We start from the raw sequence: 21,936 nt of genomic DNA, 5'->3' as shown, positions 1-21,936 counted from the left end.
GGGTCCTGGATGCCAATATGCTCCGGTGGGTTTGGTAAAGAAACTTGTGGCTATTTTATCTAAAAGAGAGAGCCTAAGAACTGAAAGGCCAAAGCACTGGCTGATGTTACCCACTGACTGTGGAGGGAGGTAGTGTACTAGGACTAGTGTGGGGAGCTTAGTATTGGTTGAATAGAGTTTAGGGGTGAGGTCTAGACCTTCTATAGGGGATTTTTATGTGTACTGTAAGTTGGTAGCTGGTGGGAGATTTTAGTGAGGGATCTGTTAGGGATGAACAGACAAACGAGGGGTACGAGTAGTGGAGAAAGACCTTGGGTGCCCCCCTGGGAGTCAGGTAGGAAGTGCTATCCAGTTAAGTGGTTAGTATTGATACGTAGATGTATGCGGCAGCATTTGTTCGGTTCTATTTCGGCTGTGTGGATTCCAACTCAAGCAAGTCAGTCTTGCTGGTCTCACACTAGTTATTTGCAGAGCCATGTATTTAGAGGTTTTCTGAAGGTGGGATGGTCTTCTCCTGTGCAGCGATCTTTGGGGAGAAAGTTCCAGTCCAGGGTTTGTTAGTTAGGATGGAGAAGGAGGAAACAGGTTACCGTTACTGCCACTCTTTTTGGTAGCAAATCAGCCAAATTACAAGTGAAGGGGTGGCAGTGTTAGTTTCCATTTTGGAGACCAAAAGACTCCAGAAATACTGCCATACTCATAAAGGGGCCCGTTGTCTCCTGCTACGGTTGGACTGTACCATGGATCCTACCCAAGCAGAGCGAGGGCAAGAATCATTGCTACCCTTAGGAAAGTGACATTTTGCTCCCCTCCCGTTGGTTCTGGCAGTGCCTCAACATTTGAGGTTTGCAGGGCCAATTTGGGGTGCTTGCTGGTGGTACCTTAGTTTTGCCTTGTTGTTGATCCTGTCCGGCACCTAACAGCTGGCTTTCCGATGCCGACTCATAGGATTGCTCTTAAGTGGTAGAAGGTTTTTAGGCTGTCTTTAAAGATATTAAGCTCCAACATGATGAAACGACTGCATCCTTGAGACAATACATATTCTGTTTATATTTCTGATAGAGTATTGAAGGATGCATGTGCATGTAGCTCTCATGGTTGGGGGAGTTGGGACACTGTACTGGAGATCCACAGTATGAGGACCCTTCCATGCACCATCCTAACGTGACACTCTGAGGTTCACGCACTGTCAGCTTCAGATCGGGTGCAGAACATCGATGGCTTTCTAGCTAATGAAGTGGAGGTACATGCGATTGGGATAGTCATGGCAGCTTCCACCCAGTGCCTAGGCCATGCTTATTCAGCCTTTTTCACTGTGGCCGTAGATGAGGCTTACAGAAATATAGGAATGACAACAATTATTGTTTGGGTGGAAGCCGCCCCTCTCCAGTCCCCACTTCCCCCATTGCCTGCCAATAACATACAGCTCTTCATGCATTCAGAAAAAGACATAGACACTGGCCACATCCTCCCAGTGTGTCTACATTTATTGATGTGGATTTTATGATGGTGGTGTTAGGGGGGTTGGGTCAGTTTCTGCCAGTAATATCAGGGAGCCTGATATGGCCAACCAGTTGGACATGGAAAGTGGGCCTTGTTGGCTGAGTAGCCGGTCAGCAGGCCTGTCCAGCAAGTGCTCAGGATCTCCAACTGCACACTTGCACCACATGGACCACGCTGCCCTGACTGCCTCAGGCTGTCAATGGGCAGGTACAATGGGTTTGATTTGTGCCAGTAATGGTAGAGGTCTTGTGAAACCTTGTGCCAGCAAAAGTGGGCGGGTGTCTTGTCTGGCCCACAGTAGCTCCAGGCTTGTATATTAGTTGGATTCAAGGGAGACGTACGGTTGGATTTGGAATATCCTGACCTGTGAAGCCCTAAAATGGAAACCTATGTTAAGGGTCTTCTGGTAGAAGTGATCTGATGGAGACTTCACGGAGGGGGGTCTCCAAGGTTGAAAGGGGCATATGTATTCAGCCCCCACCTGCCACAAGTTCTCACTGTTTTGGTGCCTTTGCAGTAAGACTTCTCCTAGGAGTCGCTGACTCCCTCACCACTGGATTCTGCAAGAACCTCCTGCGTCTCAGACCCTGACTGATATCCCACGTTTGATTGGCGGTTTGAAAGACCCACTCGGTCTTGACCTGCCCCCTCCTATCTGCTGTATTGTCTGCTTGCTGCCTGTTTACTCGCCTGCATGCTTCCCTCTGCCTCCATGTCATCTGACCACCTCTGTCTGGTTGCATATTATCTTCTTTACACAGCCGCCTGGAACCAAAGGACCACCCACACGCAGCAATATTTTATAGGGGCCGTGTGAGAATGTTGCTGCATACGTGTCATGATATGAATTTGTATGTACGCTGATGCAGTTAGGTCAAGATAATGCTATGCACACCATGGACCCTGCAGAGGCACTGAGCTTATGGCCCTTTCAGAACGTGCATATAAAATGGATGGGATTACACCCGAAAGATTCGGAGTCCAAATAACCAAACCAAATCAGGAAGATGGCAAACTACTGTTTTGTTTACAATGATCTAAAACAGGGACGTTACAAAGGGCCTCAACGGATGGATGCTCGGACTCTCAATGCTCTTCACACAAAATATAGATTTTATATCAAAACTGTGTCAGGGTGACGTCATACTACGTAGCAAATAATGAAATACCTATCAGAAGTTGGGATTGGTTAAGGGAGACATCTAGATATATAATTCTATTAGAGCTAAGTTTGTTATTGGCTGCCTGTTATCAGGTGGACAACTTATGGCTACCTCTTAAAAACATGTCATTTCAGAAACCTTAGATAAACAGTTTCTCATTTGTCTTCTTTGTATGGACTACTAAATTGGTCGGCACACTTGTGCCATGTCTGGAACATTTGGTTCATTTAGCAGCATGCAAGCCCAGACCCAGGTGCAGGGAGATAGGACATGAGACTACCTCACCACCCGATTAGCCTTGCATCTCTCATCATCCATGCCTTTTGCCAGGAAATTGTCTTTGTACTTGGCCTTGCACAGTATCCTTGTCTTTGAAAATGCACGGGAGTGAGGGCATTCGCTTATCGTGTCTGGAACTTCAAGTTCAACTCTATTTTCATCTTTGGCTCACGTGACAGGAGACCACGATCTGGTCCATTTTTCAGCTTTTAAATGCTCTAAATGAATTCAAACTGGGCATCTCATGAGTCCTTGATTGTACCTTGCTGTGAGAAGATTCATCCTCCACACACTTGTTCTCCATTGTAGATAGCTGACCTTGCCTTCTAGAATCTTGACTTCAGGCCACGCAGCTTCGCCACGCAGCCCCACGAACCTTGCTGCAACATAGTCTTTCATTCCTCCTTCGTGGTCCTGGTTTGTTAAATTCATGATACCAATGTCAAGTTTCTGTATAATGGCGGCTTCACCTGCATTCTAGTTGCTACTTATAGCTAGCTTCTATGATGACTTAATCTACCTTGCATTTCAGCGTCTATACATTTATTGAACCATTATTTTCAGCAGTAACTTGTGCACGTGTAATCTTCTTCTCGTATACTTAGAGTTCACTCAAACTTTTACTTCACCATTAGTATTCTTAGGGTGAATACATTATCTTTAGCCAATGTCCTGAGACCTCCAGCACACCCCTCATGGTGTCACTGACACATCATTTTCACTTTTTTTCATATTCCTTCAGGGAGTTCCTCCTGCAGGATACCATTAAATCAGGAGCGCATTCAAGGGCTCTCTCAATGGGTATCTTCCTCCAAATACTCGCTGCAGTATTGGCATGACGGCTGGTGTCAAGCATGGCATGGTCTCATGTCTCCAGTATATGGGAGGCAGGGGGCGGGATCTCCTGTGGATGTGTACTGCTGCTCCTCTACAACACAGAAATATGATGCTTTCTTAATTCAAAACTTGGGAGTTTGAAAGTCCTGGAATGGAACAGACAAGCATGGATGACATTAGAGAAACATTGCAGCGGTGAAAGTACAAGTAGCACTAGGGCACAAATTGCCCAAGTGCAAAAAAAAGATTCCAGTGTATTTTCGCACAAGGGCAAAGAACCAGGACTAAGGCCAACATTGCCATGATGAATAAAAATGCATTGCTCGCTCTTCACAACCAGCTGTGTCACGCGTTTTGACACTCTCCTCCCTGAGGTCTACAAGATGCTCTCTGAGCCCAGAGCCAACCGGCCGGGAAGTGGAGTAGCCCTGATCTTTCCAGAGTGGGTCTCTGCTTCTGTCATTCCTATGCAGGACTACTCCACCTTTCAATGTCTAGTCTACAGGCTCTCTATCTTTCCTGGCTTCTCTCTGACTGGGGCCACCATCTTCGGGCCACCTAGCCAGGCCACCCTCTTCCTCTTAGAATGGGCTGACCTCTCTTCTTCTCTCCTTGCCTCGACCTCTAAACTTCTTCTCCTTGGAGACCTCAACATTCACCTGGATGCTTTCAATCCCTCCTCGGGGCTTGTCCGCAAACTTATGCGACAGTCTCTCCCTTTCCATTCCACCATCTGATCCGACACACTCTGCTGGACACACCTTGCATGATCTCATCAGAAATCCCCCTCTCTAACCCTCTCACATTTCCTGTCTCTTGGACTGACCACTTTCTGCTCTCCTCTCACCTGAAAGTTCTTGTCCCTCAAGCAAAGCCTACCCCAGCACTGCCACCTTCCTTCTCTGTCATTCGACCAATGATGCGAGTGTCAGAGTATGCCGTTGCCTCTACTTTCTCTGCTCCTTCTACTCCTGTGGCTGACTCACACTCTGACACAGCCCTCTCTAACCTGAATCTTTCTATTTCCAATACTCTGGACATCCTTTTCCCTGTCACGAGAATCCGTCTGAAGCCTACCTCCAAGTGCAGCTCATGGTATGACCCCAACCATGCCACCCTAAAACTGAAGTGCAGTGTGGCTGAGAGGAATTGGAGGGCTTCGGGCGCATCCTCTGACAAACTGGCCTGCCGCCTTCTCTAAAGGCAATACAGACCCTCTGTCCTCTGCAAGAAGAGGATCCATATCCAAGCCTCCATCTCTGCAGCCTCTAGAAACACAGCCAAAACGCTTTAAAATCTGCAAGGAGCTGGCCAATCCTACTGCAGTCTCCACCTCTCCTGTTCCCTCCCAGGCACTCTGTATGGCCGCCTTTCCCTCTCCTCTTCCTTCTTCCTCCTTCACTCTGACATCGCCTGACGATGTCTCTAGACAAGTCCGATCTATGAAAGTGTCATTCAAACAGATGCACCTCTTCTCCAGAACCATCAAGGACCACATTGCCACCATCACTCCAGCCTTGGCTGATACCTGTAATCACTGTTTCATCACTGAATCTTTCCCCCTCTGTCCTCAAGCACTCCATTGTGGACCCACTCCTACAAAAGCCTTCAGCCAATCCTACAAGTCTGGCAAACTATCGTCTTATTTCTATCACCCCTTTCCTGGGCAAGTTCCTGGAAAATTTGGCCATCTCTCAGCTTACCCGTCACACATAATCTGTTGGCTGCCTCCATGACCATCAGTCTGGGTTCAGAGCAGCCATATGCATGGAAACTGCTCTCCTGAACACCCGTGAAGATCGGATCTCAAACCTCAACTCCACCTTTCCCTCTGTTCTTATCCTCTTTCCTCTGCTTTCGACATGGTCAATCACGCCACCCTGATCAACCGACTCTGTGTTAACCTAGACATCACGGATCAGGCCCTTGCGTGGCTGCCCTCCTTCCTCCTGGACCATTCTTCCCTGCTCCAACTTGGGTCCATTCTCCCCGCCACGTCCCTTTCCACATGTGGTGTCCCCCAGAGCTCTATCTTCTCAGCCTGGCTCTTCAATGTCTATCTGGCCCTTTTGGCCCACCTGATCTCCACCTTCTCTTCTAACTTTCAGTGTTATGTGGATGACACTCGGCTCTCTTCCAGGCTTTCCTTAGCCTCCTCTATTTCCTCACTGATTCCTGATGATTCAGGATTGGTGCGCCACCAAAGATCTTTGCCTTAATGCCAGTAAGATGCAGATCCTTCTCATTAGGACTCCTGTTCCCGCTTTCCCTCTCTCACTCAGGGCGGCCTCCTTGGGCCTTCTACCCTTGCCTTCCTGTGAGGCAAAAAACCTTGTTGTCACCTTCGACTCCACTCTCTCCTTCTCTCAACACTTCATGGACCTTGCCAAAAAGGCCCACTTCCAGTTGCACCTCCTCAGAGGTATTCTACCTTTCCTCAATTTCCCCAAGAAGCTCACTCTCTCCAGAGACCTGGCTCTCTCCAGGCTGGACTACTGCAACAACCTCTTTCTCAAACTGCCTACCTCTAATCTTTGCACCCTGCAACTAATCCAGAACAGAATTACAAGACTTATTCTTGGTCTCAAACCCAGGGACCGTATCTCTCCAGCCCTGAAATCTCTCCACTGGTTCCCAGTGGCTGCAAGGGTCAAATTAAAGACACTCTGCATGGTGCACAAGGCTTTATGGGGCCGTAGCCGACACTACATCCAACTCTCTCTTCCGAAATAGCTTCCTTCTAGAGCCCTTCGCTCTGCTACCTTCAACTCTCTGAGGGTCTAACGCTTCTCCAGACAGAGAGTGGGGGTTAGGTCTCGCTCCTTTGCAGGTGTCTCCCTCTGGAACGGCCTCCCTGTCCCTCTCAGACTTTAGCCGGGCCACCTGAATATCCGGAAGCAACTCAAGACCCTCCTTTTCTCCTTTGCCTTCTCTCTTTCGCTCCTTTGTTAACTTACCTGTCTGCTGCACAGACCTGTTGCTTGGTTCCCTAATAGTGTCACGGGGTACCAGGCTCCTCCACGACCAGTCAGTCTTCATTTGCACTGTCTTTTGGCCCAATGCACTCTTAGGGGCTGTGACTGTAACCCCTACAGCTCCCCTGCCTCCTTGCACTTACCCAGAGCCGCGCAGCCCTGACTGCACTTACTCAGAGCCATGCTACCTTGATCGTACTTCCCCCTTGCACTTCTATTGTCGCACTCGCACAATCGGAATGAAACAAGGCCTAGTAAGATCGTTTGTCTTGTCCTCATCATGTCTTCCATCCCTTGTCGTCTGGCGCTTAGAAACACTTGTGCACAGGCGCATTATAAATGTCATATCATATCATATTATTTCATTGAAGGAATATGTGTGTTGCACTATGCAACAGTTGCTCTAGTGCTAATTGTACCTGCACTGGTGCAACGCTTCTGCAACACCACTGATGAAGAGGGAATCACCCCAAAAGACTGTATATAAAATCCTGAATGGGATATTTGGCCGAATTTCGGCCGTTTGAAAATCTGAAAAGTTAGACTAAATCCCCCATTCGGCTGCGTGGGCTGCAGGGGTGTCCCCCGCACCCTTGTTCACTATACTGGAAGTGGTGGTTGCGGGGGGTGTCCCCCGCAGCCGTTCCCGTAAAAAGTATCAAACAATAAATAAAATAACCAAAATAAATGGAACAGACCCTGCAGCGCCAGTTCCCAATCACGGAAATGAAAGGCAACAGGGGTTGCAGGGACACAGCGAGTTGGTGGCACACACCAAAGTCTGCTGCCGCAAGATAAGCAGGTTGTGTGGGTGTTGGTGGGGCAAAGTCTGAAATGTTCATGGGAGAGAAGACCGAAAGTTATTTTTTCAGAAAAATTACTTTTGGTCTCTTCTCCCTCGTACATTTCAGCCATGGGCTTCCAACCCCAATCCGATGGAGAGCAAGAGGCGATGTTGCATGAATTATAAGAAGGCTTATATAAGGGTCATCTCTAGGGTTTTATACATTTCTTGAAAGAGTTTTGTTGGGAGCAGGCTGGCTCCCATTTCTACTCAGCAGCTGCTAACCTTAAACTATCAGATGTATTCCAACCTTCAACATTTGATTAACATGGTAATTCCCCAATACAATCATGATCCTGTTGGTTGTTAAATAATAATCTATGAACTGTGTTGGGGCATTTTAGGCTACACGAATTGTGTTGCCATATATACAGTATACCACAAATCAAATTAATTTTGCTCCATGCATGAACAAAACACGTGCTTCCTTTAGGCCATAGCATGACTGTGCTCAGAGCATTTGTTGGGAGCCTGGAGGTCGAAAGTTTACAAATGCGCGGACAACATAGTTTTGAAAAACAATGTTTTTTTCTGTGAATTGTGCTTCCAGAGGAGCGACTGTTATTTGTTCAGCTCACACCCCTGCGTCAGATTTGCGTTTTTGTTGGCCGGGAAATTGGGAAAGACGACATGATCCCTATGGAGACAACAGGGACCTCAACCAGAAGAATCAAAGGAAGAATTGGCCGTGTGGGGTTGCAAACAAGTGTATCATGGAAACCACAGCGCCCAGAGCAGGGCAAGGCACTCACGCCTCTCGGTTCGTATCTACAGGAATCTGCAAAACTAACACGATTGGTTGTGTGGAGGGCGGGGAAGGGATTACATCTGAGGGTCATTATGCACCTTCTGGCTTCGCCACTCTCTCGGTGGGGCTGTAAGCACCCCTCCTTGAGCGTTTACAGCTGTACTGCAATGGAGTGGATTTGTTGTCGCTTACAGGCCAACGTCTCCAATAGGGAAGCGAGCGCTGCCAGCCGCTGAGTCATGGGCAGCCTCCGTGCAGTCGCATTCCAATAATCGGAGGGAAATGTGTTCACAATTCCGTTCCAGCCAGTAGAGTTCCAAATGAGCACTGCAGTGAAATTCAGCTTTGTGAAGTCGCTGCGTGGGACGAAGGGTCGTCAACGAGGTATGCTCACTATACATCTGTTATACTCGATTATGAGTTCTATTTCAGAATAAAACTCTGTCGTCCAAAGATTTGGCCTGAGTAAGACAATAATAAAATGGGAAGGAAACAAGCTAGGATACGTGAAATCGGTTATGATAAAGAACCGTCAGAACATGTCATGTTGCACAAGGATTAGTAAGGGACGGGGAGTAATATTCCATATTGGCTTTCTAATTTTTCTGCAGAAATGTTTACTCCATGTTTTGGCATTAAGCAGATACTACATTACACAGCTGTAGCAGGGGTCGTAGGGGTCAGTACTATGATGAAGAGTTGCACAGGACCTTGTTGGTTTTCTAATCTTCTTTTTCTTGTTTTAATGTTCAGTGCAGTTTGATTTTCTAAAAAGTAGAATCAGTTACCATGGAAAATCAGAAAAAAACCTGGGCAGGATAATGAGTTTGGTCGAGTTTACAGGAAGGAGGGCAGTCTTTGCCGGGACAAGCTCAAGTGGTTGTATCTCAATTTAGCTATGTAACCGATACAGTAGGTATAGGTTTATTCAGTGAACCCTTGCCCTTGAGGGATTGAAATCCGGGCTATTCTGAGAGTTATTGAAAGTCCTTAGGATTGGGCTGGTATCCTTCAAGGTCCGCAGCGTGTACAGTGCAAAGATCCAGGTACCTATTATTGCCAAACCCAAAGCTATGTACATTGTTTTGTGCCCTGGTTGGCACGAGTGGCGGCTGCATGCACTTTAGTCTATATTGTAGTTTCCTCGAGATGGTGTGGTACTGATCAGGGATCAGGCACATTGGTGAGCTCCACTGTGTGACCTCTCCACTCACCACCTAACACTAGACATGGTTTGTGGGTGCGATGACTAAATCTGGCTCCTGCTCCTTTATGTACTCATTTACGCATCTTATATGAGACTCATTCTGAAGAAGCACCTTCAAAGGACTTGGGTGTGAGGGACATAGGTGGAAAAAGGAGGGGTGTAAAAGAAGAAGTAGGCAGCACAGGATGTAAGCGAAGTGCTCTGACAAAGGAAGGATGTCTTGCCTGCTGCTTCTAAGACTTCTTCCTTGCACATTATAGTGTCACGATTCCTGCCCCCAGCCCCCTGGCATATCAGGCTGGAGCCAGGTCACGGCCACCTAGTCGGCCCCTAAGGGCCTCTCCATCTCCCCAGACACCTACTTGGACTCAGACTTGGCGCCTTTGGCACCAAGCTCACACACAGTCCTGAGATCCACTTAGTATTGGACTTGCAATGTATCATGGGGCAATGGATGCCCCCATGTAATTCAGTTCCTTGAACTGGGTAAGCGGTCTAGTTTTTGGGTGTGGCTCAGCCCAGGGATACCTGGGATAACTACAGACTATTTAAACCACACCCGGCCTAAGAAACATGCTTTGCGTTTCTCTGCACCTGCAGCGTGACACTCACCGTGCTCAGATCTCCTGAAGAGGCCCACTTCTTTCTTCAGCGCCAGCGCACCCGCAAGAATAAGAACTCTGTTGCCAATACTCACCTCGAAGAGCATCCAACTTCTGTCCAGCTCTTCCCAGTCTTGCGGATTCCTACGGCAGAGTCATCTCCATCTCGGCACGCCGCGCCCTAGCAAAGGGGAGAAGAATAGAAGAAAAGACGTTAGTAAGCATTCTGCAATACTTAGCTCTCTCAAATTTGCAAATAGAGTTTAATCCTTACCTGAACTCCTGTCGATCGGACAACTTCTGCTCCGGAGCATCCCGCCGATCGGAAAAAGGGGAAAAGACACATCAGGTTAGCGCAAAACATTTAAGAGGCGCCGCACATCGCGCTTTCTCACCGTAGCTCATCTCCTCAGCTCACTTCCATCCTGGGTTACTGCGGCACCTAAAAGGACACGGAAAAGACGAACATTGGTTAGTGCTAAGGAAGCCAATAAGCATCACGCTCCGCATTCCTGCTTACTTCAGCAGCGCATCACCATCCTAAAGACCTTCATCACCTACGGAAAGAAACACATAGTATTAAAGGGACTAGAGCCATCAGAACTTTTGTAAGACTCATTCCAATTACCGGTCGGGCTGAAGCCACAGCAAGCCCCGTCCGCCGGACCGTGCCAGTGAAGCAACTAGGCACCCTCCAGCTCGCATCACCCAATGCACCCCTGCATCGAAGGCAGGACGCAGAGCGCCCCACATCAAAAAACAAGGTGAGGAGACGTCCAGGGGAAGGTTGGGACCCAGGGAAGAAAAGGGGGGCCGGACAAGCAAGACCAATAGGGAATTGACCTCTGATAATACTGTGTTTCAGGCCCAGTGCTTGGTTGAGCAAGTCCAGGGAAGGGTTCGAAGTGGTCGGAAGTCCGGACCGGCTGAGTGGCGTCCCCGTGGATATCAGGTGAGCGTTACAGAATGCAAAGCCTCACACCAAAAATCCACCTGGGCGTCATGGAAACATCAGAAACTGACCAGTTAGCCCAAATGTTGGGACAGTTACGATCCGAAGTACACGCAGCCCGGCAGGGGACCAACACCACGAGGATGGAGTTGATAGTTGCTAAGGAACAAACAGATGACCTAAGCCGACAACTTCTCCAGTCGCAAGCGGGACATGCACCATTGCCGGGAAACGTCCCTACAATGCCTGTACCATCAGCCAGCCCTGTTCAGATAACCCTTCCTGGGGCAGTTCCCTTGGCGCCACCGGAGCAATTCAGTGGGGAATCCTAAGGAATATGCCAATTTTATGAACCAGTGCCATCTGCACTTCCTTTGCAGGCCTCGGACCTTTCCAAATGACCAATCACGGGTCGCATTTGTGCTATATTATTTGAGCGGAAGTGCTGCAGACTGGTCAGTACCATTTGTGACTCAAGACGATCCTCTGTTACGCGATTTCAGGGGTTTTCAACAGGAAATGGAAAACCTTTTCGCCCGTCGTACTCATGGACAGGCTCTAGACAACGAACTTCTATCCCTTCATCAAGGGAACCAAGACCTATTGCCATACATCGCCACATTCAATAGACTTGAGGTTGAAGCTGAATGGCCTACAGAGAAGAGAACCACGTTATTTCATAGGGGTCTGCGGGGAGAGCTAAAGGATGTCCTCGCACAAGTAGTCGACCCCCCTCAAGACTGTGCAGAATGTATTAACCTGGTGGTTCAGCTAGATCAAAGATTGCAAGACCGAAGAGCAGATCGGATCAGACCCGACTCTCGCCCTATTTATGTGTGTTCAAGGGGCATTTCTCGATCAACAGAAGGCTCAGGGGAACCAATGCAGATTGGAGGCATCAGGTCACCCTTGACTAAGGCGGAAAGAGATAGGAGGAGGCAACAGCAATTATGTTTGCACTGTGGAAAATCGGGTCACTTTCTAAAGGAGTGCCCAGTGAAACCACCAAGAAGGATAGTAGGAGCTACAGACAAGGAAGACCCCACCAAAGAGTCGGAAAACTGCCCAGCCTGGCAATTGTAGGGGTCCACTTGTCGAGCGAAGAAAGTGAACTACAGACCTCCCATTTTACACTACCTGGGATCCTGATGGATCACCAACAACCATCGCGGATGCACTCAGCAAGAGAGTACATAGACAGTGGAGCTGTTGGGAATTACATAGACAAAGATCTCGCAGCAAAGATGGGACTTCCTTTATGTCCAAAGTTAACCACAGACACTGTAACCACAGTCGATGGCACGGAAATAGCCTCCGGTCCAGTATCCAATGCACTGCAACATTAACCCTTCTGTGCCAGGATGGGCATCAAGAATCTATCGCTTTCAACCTCATCAAGGCACCTCAGTTTCGACTGATCTTAGGGATGCCCTGGTTGGTAGCTCATAATCCTCGAATAGATTGGCGTGCAAAGGAGCTGGCCTTCTCCGAGACCTGTGCTCAAACGTGTTATCGTCAAGAGAAACAATCAATCGATGCCAGAACCTCTACGCTGGGAACAGTGGCAGCTGGGACCCTACCAAAAGAGTACCAGGATTTTCAAGACGTGTTTCAGAAAGATCAAGCTAATACCCTACCTCCACACAGACCATACGATTGCCAGATTGACCTGATACCCGGCGCCCAGATCCCTTGTGGAGGAATCTACGCACTCACAGAACCAGAAAACCAGTACCTAAAGTCCTATCTTGACCAATACCTGGCAAACGGGTTCATCCGTCCCTCGAAGTCCCCGGCGGCCAGTCCTCTGTTCTTCGTACTGAAAAAGGAAGGGGACCTAAGAACGTGCATCGACTATCGTGCATTGAACCAGAATACAGTCAAAAACCGTTACCCCCTGCCATTGATTCCTAAATTGCTTGACCAAGTCAAAGACGCCCAAATCAACACAAAACTAGATCTAAGAGGAGCATATCCTCTTGGCCGAGTTAAAAAGGGTGACGAATGGAAAACCGCCTTTCGTACCAAGTATGGCCTGTACGAATATCAAGTAATGCCCTTTGGCCTTTGCAATGCACCAGCTGCATTTCAATATTTCATGAACAATGTTTTAAGGGAATTAATAGATGTCTGTGCTTTAGTATACATTGACAACATCCTAGTGTACTCCGCATCAAAACAAGACCACGTCAAACACGTTCGATCCATACTGGCAAAACTCTGCCAGCATCAGCTCTATGCCAAGCTTGAAAAGTGTTCATTCCATGTTTCCGAGGTGGAGTTCCTTGGTTTCATTCTTAGTCCGAAGTGTATCCGTATGGATGTACACAAGGTAGATGCAATCCTTAACTGGCCATCACCAAACTTGTTCAAGGGAGTACAGAGCATGTTAGGTTTCGCAAACTTCTACCACCGGTTCATCCCGGAATTCTCACAGGTAGTACATCCCATCACATTGTAACAAAAAAAGAGCAATACAAAATTTCAATGGACAGAGGAAGCAGAAAGAGCTTTCCAGGAACTTAAGGCTCGATTCACTTTGGCCCCAATTCTATGCCATCCTCGCCCAGAACTCCCATACGTGGTCAAAACGGATGCATCAAACATGGCCATGGGAGCCGTCCTCTTGCAAAAGGATCCTGAAATGGGTCAGTTACACCCGGTTGCCTGCTGGTCATGTACATTTACACCCCCGAAGCTCAATTACGCCATCACAGATAAAGAGCTCCTAGCTATCAAGTCTGCCTTTAAGGCCTGGCGCCATTACCTTCTGGGTGCAAGACACACCATCATAACAGATCACCAAAATCTCCAGGGTCTAAAAACTGCTAAAGCACAATCTTCATGACAGTTACGTTCGGCCCTATTCTTCGCTGAATATAACTACGTGATTACATTTCAACCTGGAGTAAGAAATGGGAAGGCCGATGCCCTTTCCCGTATGGGTATTGAAGAACAGGACTACAAACCACCAGACCCGATACCTATTATCCCATGTGATAAACTCCTGGGAATTACAGCAACCATCACTCAGAAAGAACTACACGAAAAAATCCAAAACTTGATGAGTCCTAAGCAATCACAAGAGTGGTGCACACAAGGGGAACATTACACGATAAGGGACCAGTTGCCCTACTTCAGAAACTGCTTGTTCTTACCAAATCAGGAACTATGAGAACAAGTCATGTCCAGCAATCATGATTCCTTAATCGAAGGCCACCCGGGGATCGCAAAAACTTTAGCCAACGAAAAAAAAACGGAATTATTGGTGGCCCACGTGGCGTAAAGACATTGTTCAATTTATCCGATCTTGTGGAGTATGCGCTCAAAACAAATCATCCAAACAGAAACCGGAAGGACTCTTTCAACCGTTGGATATCGCACCAGCACCCTGGCACACGTTATCCCTCGACTTTATTACTGATCTACCATCCAGTCAGGGATTCAACACCATTCTAGTAGTTGTGGACCTGTTTTCAAAAATGGCACACTTCATCCCTCTAAAGGGGCTCCCAAACGCTTCCATTGTAGCAAAAGTTTTTCTGGAATGCATCGTACGGCTCCATGGTTTCCCCTCGGTACTGGTTTCGGATCGTGGTACTCAGTTTGTGTCCAATTTCTGGAGGAAGTGCTGCTCTTTAGCTCACATTGACATCCGACTATCCACCAGTCACCATCCCCAAATGGATGGTCAAACTGAGCAAACGAATCATACGCTCGAACAGTATCTACGCTGCATGATCCATCAAGCTGAGGAGAGCTGGTCAGATATATTATGGATTGCTGAATATGCCTATAACAACTCCCTACACACCAGTACTGGGCAAATACCCTTCTATACCATATATAGTCGACACCCACGCACTTCCGAGTTGGACACCCCTACGACCTTAGAAATGCCAGCAATTAAAACCTTACATACAACCATTTCACAAACCTTCAAAAGGGCAGCAGAACAACTACTCCGAGCTAAGGATCGTCAGAAGAAATTTGCAGACCAACACCGAATCAAAGCCCCTAACTACCAAGTGGGAGACAAAGCCTGGCTGGCATCCAAGCATGTACCCATTAAAGGGACCCGAACCTTCCGTCCAAGATACCTAGGCCCATACACTATCACCTCTGTGATAAATCCAGTAGCTGTCAAACTAGCCTTACCAGCTAATATGCTAATTCATCCTGTGTTCCACGTGTCTCCCTTAAAGCCTGTTCAACTTGGGACCCGTGTGACACCAGCACCGAAGCCAATAGAGATCGCAGGAGAACCAGAATTCAAGGTCAAGGCATCCTGGATTCCAAGTATGTCAGATCCAAACTATACTATCTAGTGGACTGGAAAGGGTACGGTCCCCAGGACAGAACATGGGAACCCTGTAAATACATCCACACACCTTGTCTGCTTAGGAGGTTCCACCAAAACCACCCAATCAAGCCGGGACCTGAGGGGAAAGCTACCTTGAGAGGGGCCTTGGGGGGGAGTGCTGTCACGATTCCTGCCCCCAGCCCCCCGGCATATCAGGCTGGAGCCAGGTCATGGCCACCTAGCCGGCCCCTAAGGGCCTCTCCATCTCCCCAGACACCTACTTGGACTCAGACGTGGCGCCTTTGGCACCAAGCTCACACACAGTCCTGAGATCCACTTAGTATTGGACTTGCAATGTATTATGGGGCAATGGATGCCCCCATGTAATTCAGTTCCTTAAACTGGATGAGCGGTCTAGTCTTTCGGGTGTGGCTCAGCCCAGGGATACCTGGGATACCTACACACTATTTAAACCACACCCGGCCTGAGAAACATGGTTTGCTTTCTCTGGACCTGCAGCGTGACACTCACTGTGCTCGGATCTCCTGAAGAGGCCCACTTCTTTCTTCAGCGCCAGCGCACCTGCAAAAATAAGAACTTTGTTGCCAATACTCACCTTGAAGAGCATCCAACTTCTGTCCAGCTCTTCCCAGTCTTGCAGATTCCTACGGCAGAGTCATCTCCATCTCGGCACGCCGCGCCCTAGCAAAGGGGAGAAGAATAGAAGAAAAGACGTTAGTAAGCATTCTGCAATACTTAGCTCTCGAATTTGCAAATAGAGTTTAATCCTTACCTGAACTCCCGTCGATCAGACAACTTCTGCTCCGGAGCATCCCGCTGATCTGAAAAAGGGGAAAAGACACATCAGGTTAGCGCAAAACATTTCAGAGGTGCTGCATATCGCGCTTTCTCACCGCAGCTCATCTCCTCAGCTCGCTTCCATGCTGGGTTACTGCGGCACCTAAAAGGACACGGAAAAGACGAACATTGGTTAGTGCTAAGGAAGCCAATAAGCATCACGCTCCACATTCCTACTTACTTCAGCAGCACATCACCATCCTCAAGACCTTCATCACCTAAGGAAAGAAAGACATAGTAGTAAAGGGACGAGAGCCATCAGAACTTTTGTAAGACTCATTCCAATTACCGGTCGGGCTGAAGCCACAGCAAGCCCCGTCCGCCGGACCCGTGCCAGTGAAGCAACTAGGCACCCTCCAGCTCGCATCACCCAATGCACCCCTGCATCGAAGGCAGGACGGATTGCACCCCACATCAAAAAACAAAGTGAGGAGATGTCCGGGGGAAGGTTGAGACCCAGGGAAGAAAAGGGGGGCCAGACAAGCAGGACCAATAGGGAATTGACCTCTGATAATACTGTGTTTCAAACCCAGTGCTTGGTTGAGCAAGTCCAGGGAAGGGTTCGAAGTGGTCGCAAGTCCGGACCGGCTGAGTGGCGTCCCTGTGGATATCAGGTGAGTGTTACATATAGGCAATGGGCAAAGCGGAACTGGTTTGTCTTCAGACTTCTCTGGTAATTCATAAAATCTGAGTCCAAGTGGCGCATAGCATAAGGCAAGTTTGTCCACCAACTCAGCAAACATCTGCACAGTTTATTTTGGGTAACCGCCCTTAGGCGTGGAGCTGGCTTTCATAAGCACAATTTCACCAAGAGATGTCAAGCGAAGGATTGTAATATATGTTGTAATTCCAAGTATTTTCAAGTTTTAATCAATGTATTTTGATCAGCGTCATGAGAAACAAATGGAAAAAAGCACATTTGTGGTATAATTTTTTGTATTGTTTTGTATTTATTTGAAGAACAGGGATGTTAATGTCAACCCTTGCGAGACAGCCTCGCTCTAACCTTCAACAACAAGAAACTATTGTCGGCCCTGGATTTCTGTGGGCATCGTGGTATTGGCGGATGTTTGGTATGGGAATACTGTTCGCAGTTCTGAATACTTAAACTTAACATTTAAGTACAAGCTATCACACAGGGAAAGTGCCTCTCTGAACCCCCCACTTCCCCACTCTTTACAAACTATTAGGCCATGGATCTTGAGAGTGGGCTAGAAGCTCTGTTGAACCCAAAGCAGAACCGACATTGTCTGAGTGGAACCTGGAAACACAATTCATGTGTATAGGCGCCTAACAAATGCCCAATAAATAAATAAATAACATACATAAATAAATAGGGAAGCCTGGGAAACTGGCCTTGAAGTTGATATATCGGGGCAACATCAATGTCTATATGCAGTGAGTGTCCAAGGAGCACACAATGCTATGCATTCTATGTAGACATTACCAGCAAAAATTTACAAGCTGTAACTGAGTTACTCGGATATGTGCCAGCATTGTAGGGAGGATAGCTCAGGGGCAACATGCTCGCCTTGGAAGCAAGCCGAGACTGAGTACCACATGTTCAATCCCCGGGTCCACTCTTAGAAACGTCTGGGTATTAAGCACGTCATAAATAACCTATCATATCATATATAAAGCCAGTGATCTATGGCCATATGTTCTGGAGATGCCTCTGAGCAGTTAGACTCTGCAGGGGCATCTTTGAGCCCATGTCACTAGTGGCGGACATCCAACTCGCATGATTAAAGACTATTCCTGTCTTCAAATGCATCCTTGGGTCTCTATCCCTGCCCAAGCACACTCACCTATGGATTTTCAAAGCTGTTTAATGAGAAAAGAAGACATTTTTGAAATTGTGGCACATCAACAGAGCTCCTGGGTTAGACTGTGCTGATTATATATTGATGCTATCCAAATATGAGAAAACTATGCATACCTGTTGTGAAAGACTATGGCAATATAAATGTATTTGGGGGAGATTTAATGACCTGCATGGTATATAGACGATTTATTCGCTACATCTTCACATTTCTCCTTCAGCATCTATTGAAATGCTTATATATATTTAGGCTTTTCTTCCAAGACTGTGGCCTGTATACCCAGCTTGTTTTACTTAATAAAAAGTAATACAGAATATTAAAAGAAATGACAAGTCTTTAGAGATGGCAGAGGCATTCCGCAGAAGGGTGCCTGTCATTAGCACAAAGATGAGAACAAGAGGTGAGCCAGTTTCTTAGAGTGCGAAGTATCGAATAGGGCATGGATTAAGCAAAAAAGAGTTACCTTACAAAGGCAACACTAACCTAGAGGGCAAGTGCTGCAAACTAAAGAGTACTCTACAAATATGCAAAAGTACATTATTGCGTATCACTGGAGGCGGTTGTGGGGTCCGGTATGGAGGATTGGAAAGTGGGTGAGGTGTGTTACCTCTTTGGGCAGCAGGTGAAGTTTCAGTCAAGCTTTGAAGAGATCTGCAGGCGGACTGGCTTTGATTGTGATGGGCCGCGGGTTCGAATGTGAGGGGTGAGAGAAGGAGCGGAAGCAAGTGGAGGCACAGGGGGTTTGGGTCAGTAAAGATGAGTACAGAGGAGGAGTGCAGTAAACACGATGGTGAGTAGACAGAGATACAGTCAGTGAGGTACTGAGGAATAAGACCACAGGAGAAGGGACTTTAAAAGGGAGTAGTTCTGTGAGGAATTCGACCATCCGCACTTCAGATGTGCACTCACATGGGCTTTTTCAATGTTTTTTTAAAGAAATTGAATGATGGGAGATCCATCTCAGAAAATGTGTCAGCCTGAAACGCACACATTTTCCTATGCTCGCTGCACAACAAACACATAGTAACGTGTACTCTGTGTGGACACAGCCTACAGGTCCAATCCCCCTGTCATGTTCAGCTGGAATGTGACAGCCACGGGTACATCAAATCATTTCATGAAATGGGAAGGCAACACCTTCCACATGCCATGGCCAGCCTAATGAAATATCAGAGGCGCCATGGATCCGCCCTGCCTATTGTCAAAGTTTGGCTGGTGGCAGTGCATAATGATGAGGGTTAATTGAAACAGGCCTGCGAGAGGCCTGATCACAGAACTGACAAAAGGGGACAAGAAACCAACACCTCTTTGATATGTAATGTGCCAACTTGAAGCTAGCTTCCATCCGTAAGTATGAAGGGCAGTGAATGTCGTGTCTGGGACAACTGTCTACAGTAGGCAACCTCTGCAGGGGGACCCCCTTTCAGAGGGAAGAAGTATGTGATTTGATGAAGACAGAAAGTCTGTCCTCACCACAGACTTCAAGGGAGACATGCGCTTTGATCAGGAGCCACAGAGAGCTCAATTAACCGGAGAGACACATTGATCCACAACAGACAGGAAGATGGGTGGCACTTAGTAGTACATGTTTTCACCCCTTACCATTCCTGTTACAAATTTATTTATTTATTTATTACATTTGTTATACAAAGCACTCTGGTTATGACCTCACACATAACAGAAGATTGTTGGTGAGCACCCAGGATTGGTTCATTAAAGTAGGCTTAGCCTGCACCAATCACTGGGGACCATTCGGCTTCAGAAGAGTGTTGAGCCCCTCTTTTGGCAGATCATCTGATGCCTTCGAAAGGAGTAAGAAGAAAGACTCATTTGGACTCTGGCCGAAGGTACAGTAAAGCTTACCTTAAAGCTTCCGCCAGTGAAGGAAGGCCAGGATTCCCAAGAGGGAAACAAGATCCCTCCCCTAAACATCTCCCAGGGAACAGACGGAGATACCAACCTCCGAGGACCCATCCTGCAGCTCCAGAACTGGTACCCAGCCAACACAAAGCGTGCCCTGGCAGGTTCTGCCAGCAAGATTCCTAGGTGGGAAGTGCCAGAGAGTCTCTGAACAAAGGACAAGGCTGTTGCCTGCAAACACTCTCCTCAGATTTGGCCAGTTCCCCTTAAAGGACGACACAAGCCCTACAAACAAGCTAGGAAGAGTGCCACAACAGGCATCAACCAGCATCCAACTTTTAAGGACATTTTCAAGATAGTTGATCCCCTTGAGCTGCAACTGGCTGCACTGCTTATTGTTGTCATGCCACAGTCTCTAAAGCCATCCGAGTCACCTCAACCAGTGTTCCAGATCCGTAAACCAGCACAGAGACATCGATTCTTGACCCTGAGTCGCCGTGTAGGCCAGCCTTCAGCCGTCCATCCAGCCTTGCTTGTCAAATTGCCTGCTGCCTGATACCAGCAGCAGTCTCCCATCTTGAACTCTGTCGCAGGATCTGCAAAACCTCCTGGATCCGACTTGACGCTGTCTAGCATCAAGGTCATCTCAAGCACAAGGCACATTGTGGTTCTGTCCCACTGGTCCTTCTCGGAAGGTCCCAAGTGACATTTATGACCCCTTGCTCCCTTGGTGCTGAAACCAAATAACCATGAACAGTTAAGATTGATTGCTTTACCGACTATCCTCCTGTCAGTGTCCAGAGTAAATGCCTTTCCTTCGTGAAACTGTCTGTCCTCTGTGTTCCTTTACAGGATGGGTTGTATTTTGTAGTGTGCTGGAACTGTCTGTTGTAATAATAAAGAAAGTAGATATTTGTATACAACCTTGACTGGACAGTCCCTTTTATCATTGGGTAATAATTGTATTTTCACTGTGTTGCAATTAACCAATGATCCACAACCTTGCGGAGATAAGTCTGCCGTTCCATCAACTTTACCAAAATTGGACAAGGAGGTTTATAATTGACTACTGTTTCCAATCTGTTCGGATCCCCTCTGGTGTACTAGAGGTGTGGGGCTGATTGATGGTTTAAAAACTGATATTCATCCCTGGACCACTGCTGACTCAGAAGTTGATTTGTCACAAGTTGTGCATGGAGAGCCACCCAGCATTGTGTAGGTAGATAGTAGAGTTGAGTACTTTATCTAGATAGTGGAGGCCCAAGGAGCAGGTATGAGCAGTAGTCGAAATCGCTGAGCCTTACGGTGGAGGTTCGGTTTGTTGAAGAGTTGTGACAAAGAAATTATTGAATTTTGCAAATATTGAGAACATTATTTTAAGCAGCAGAGGCAGTGGTAGTGGTAGTGATGAATTGTTGCTTTCGGAGGTTGTTATCCAACAGCACCATGCATTTTGAGCCTTGGGCAACGGAGCAAGTGGTCGGGTGGGAACGAGATAGGAGAGGAGAGGGTAGTGACATCGGTGAGAAACGGCAAAAAGATGTCTTCTGTTTTTGACAAGTTCAGCATGAGACAGTGGGGTGCCATCCAGCGACGGATTGCAGTCAGGCAGATGGCTGGTGTGAAGGAGGGAAAGGAGAATACGATTTTGGAGTGTCATCAGCAAAGAAGTGATAGTGCAAGCAAATGCATGCTTTCAGACTATCTAAGGCAGCGGAATAGGGGTACAAGAGCAGAGCTCCAGGGACTGACCCTTAAGGGATGCCAACAGGGAGAGGGATGGGGTCAGTGGTTTGGGACTTCCAGGCGATTTTAAACGAGCAACCTTTCAGGTAGGAGGCAATCCATGCTAGAGCAGATTTGCGAAACCCAAGGTTCTGGAGAGTGAAGAGGAGAGGAGTGGTCGACAGTGTCACAATCCACAGAGAGGCCCAAAAGGATGAGAGTCTGTTGTTTTGTAATGCATATTGATTTGGATTGAC

The 21,936-nt window shown here is 47.5% G+C and overlaps 1 protein-coding gene across 7 annotated transcripts in view; it reads left to right on the top strand.

Moving 5' to 3' along the window:
* LOC138504370 (tropomodulin-2-like) overlaps positions 1–21,936 on the top strand; it is a 462,370-nt gene that overhangs the window by 34,320 nt on the left and 406,114 nt on the right. The window contains exon 1 of one of the 7 annotated variants that reach the window (XM_069624826.1): positions 8,696–8,733. The exons of the other annotated variants lie outside the window; for them this stretch is intronic. The gene's annotated coding sequence lies outside the window, so the exon portion shown is untranslated. Of the gene's footprint in view, positions 1–8,695; positions 8,734–21,936 lie in introns of those variants that run through there. 7 annotated transcript variants of the gene reach the window in all.

The sequence above is a fragment of the Ambystoma mexicanum genome, chromosome 11 (assembly GCF_040938575.1).
Source record: "Ambystoma mexicanum isolate Mex_15411 chromosome 11, UKY_AmexF1_1, whole genome shotgun sequence".
Lineage (NCBI taxonomy): Eukaryota > Metazoa > Chordata > Amphibia > Caudata > Ambystomatidae > Ambystoma > Ambystoma mexicanum.
The sequence above is the reverse complement of the archived record's forward strand: the minus strand, read 5'-3'. Positions and strand labels throughout refer to the sequence as shown.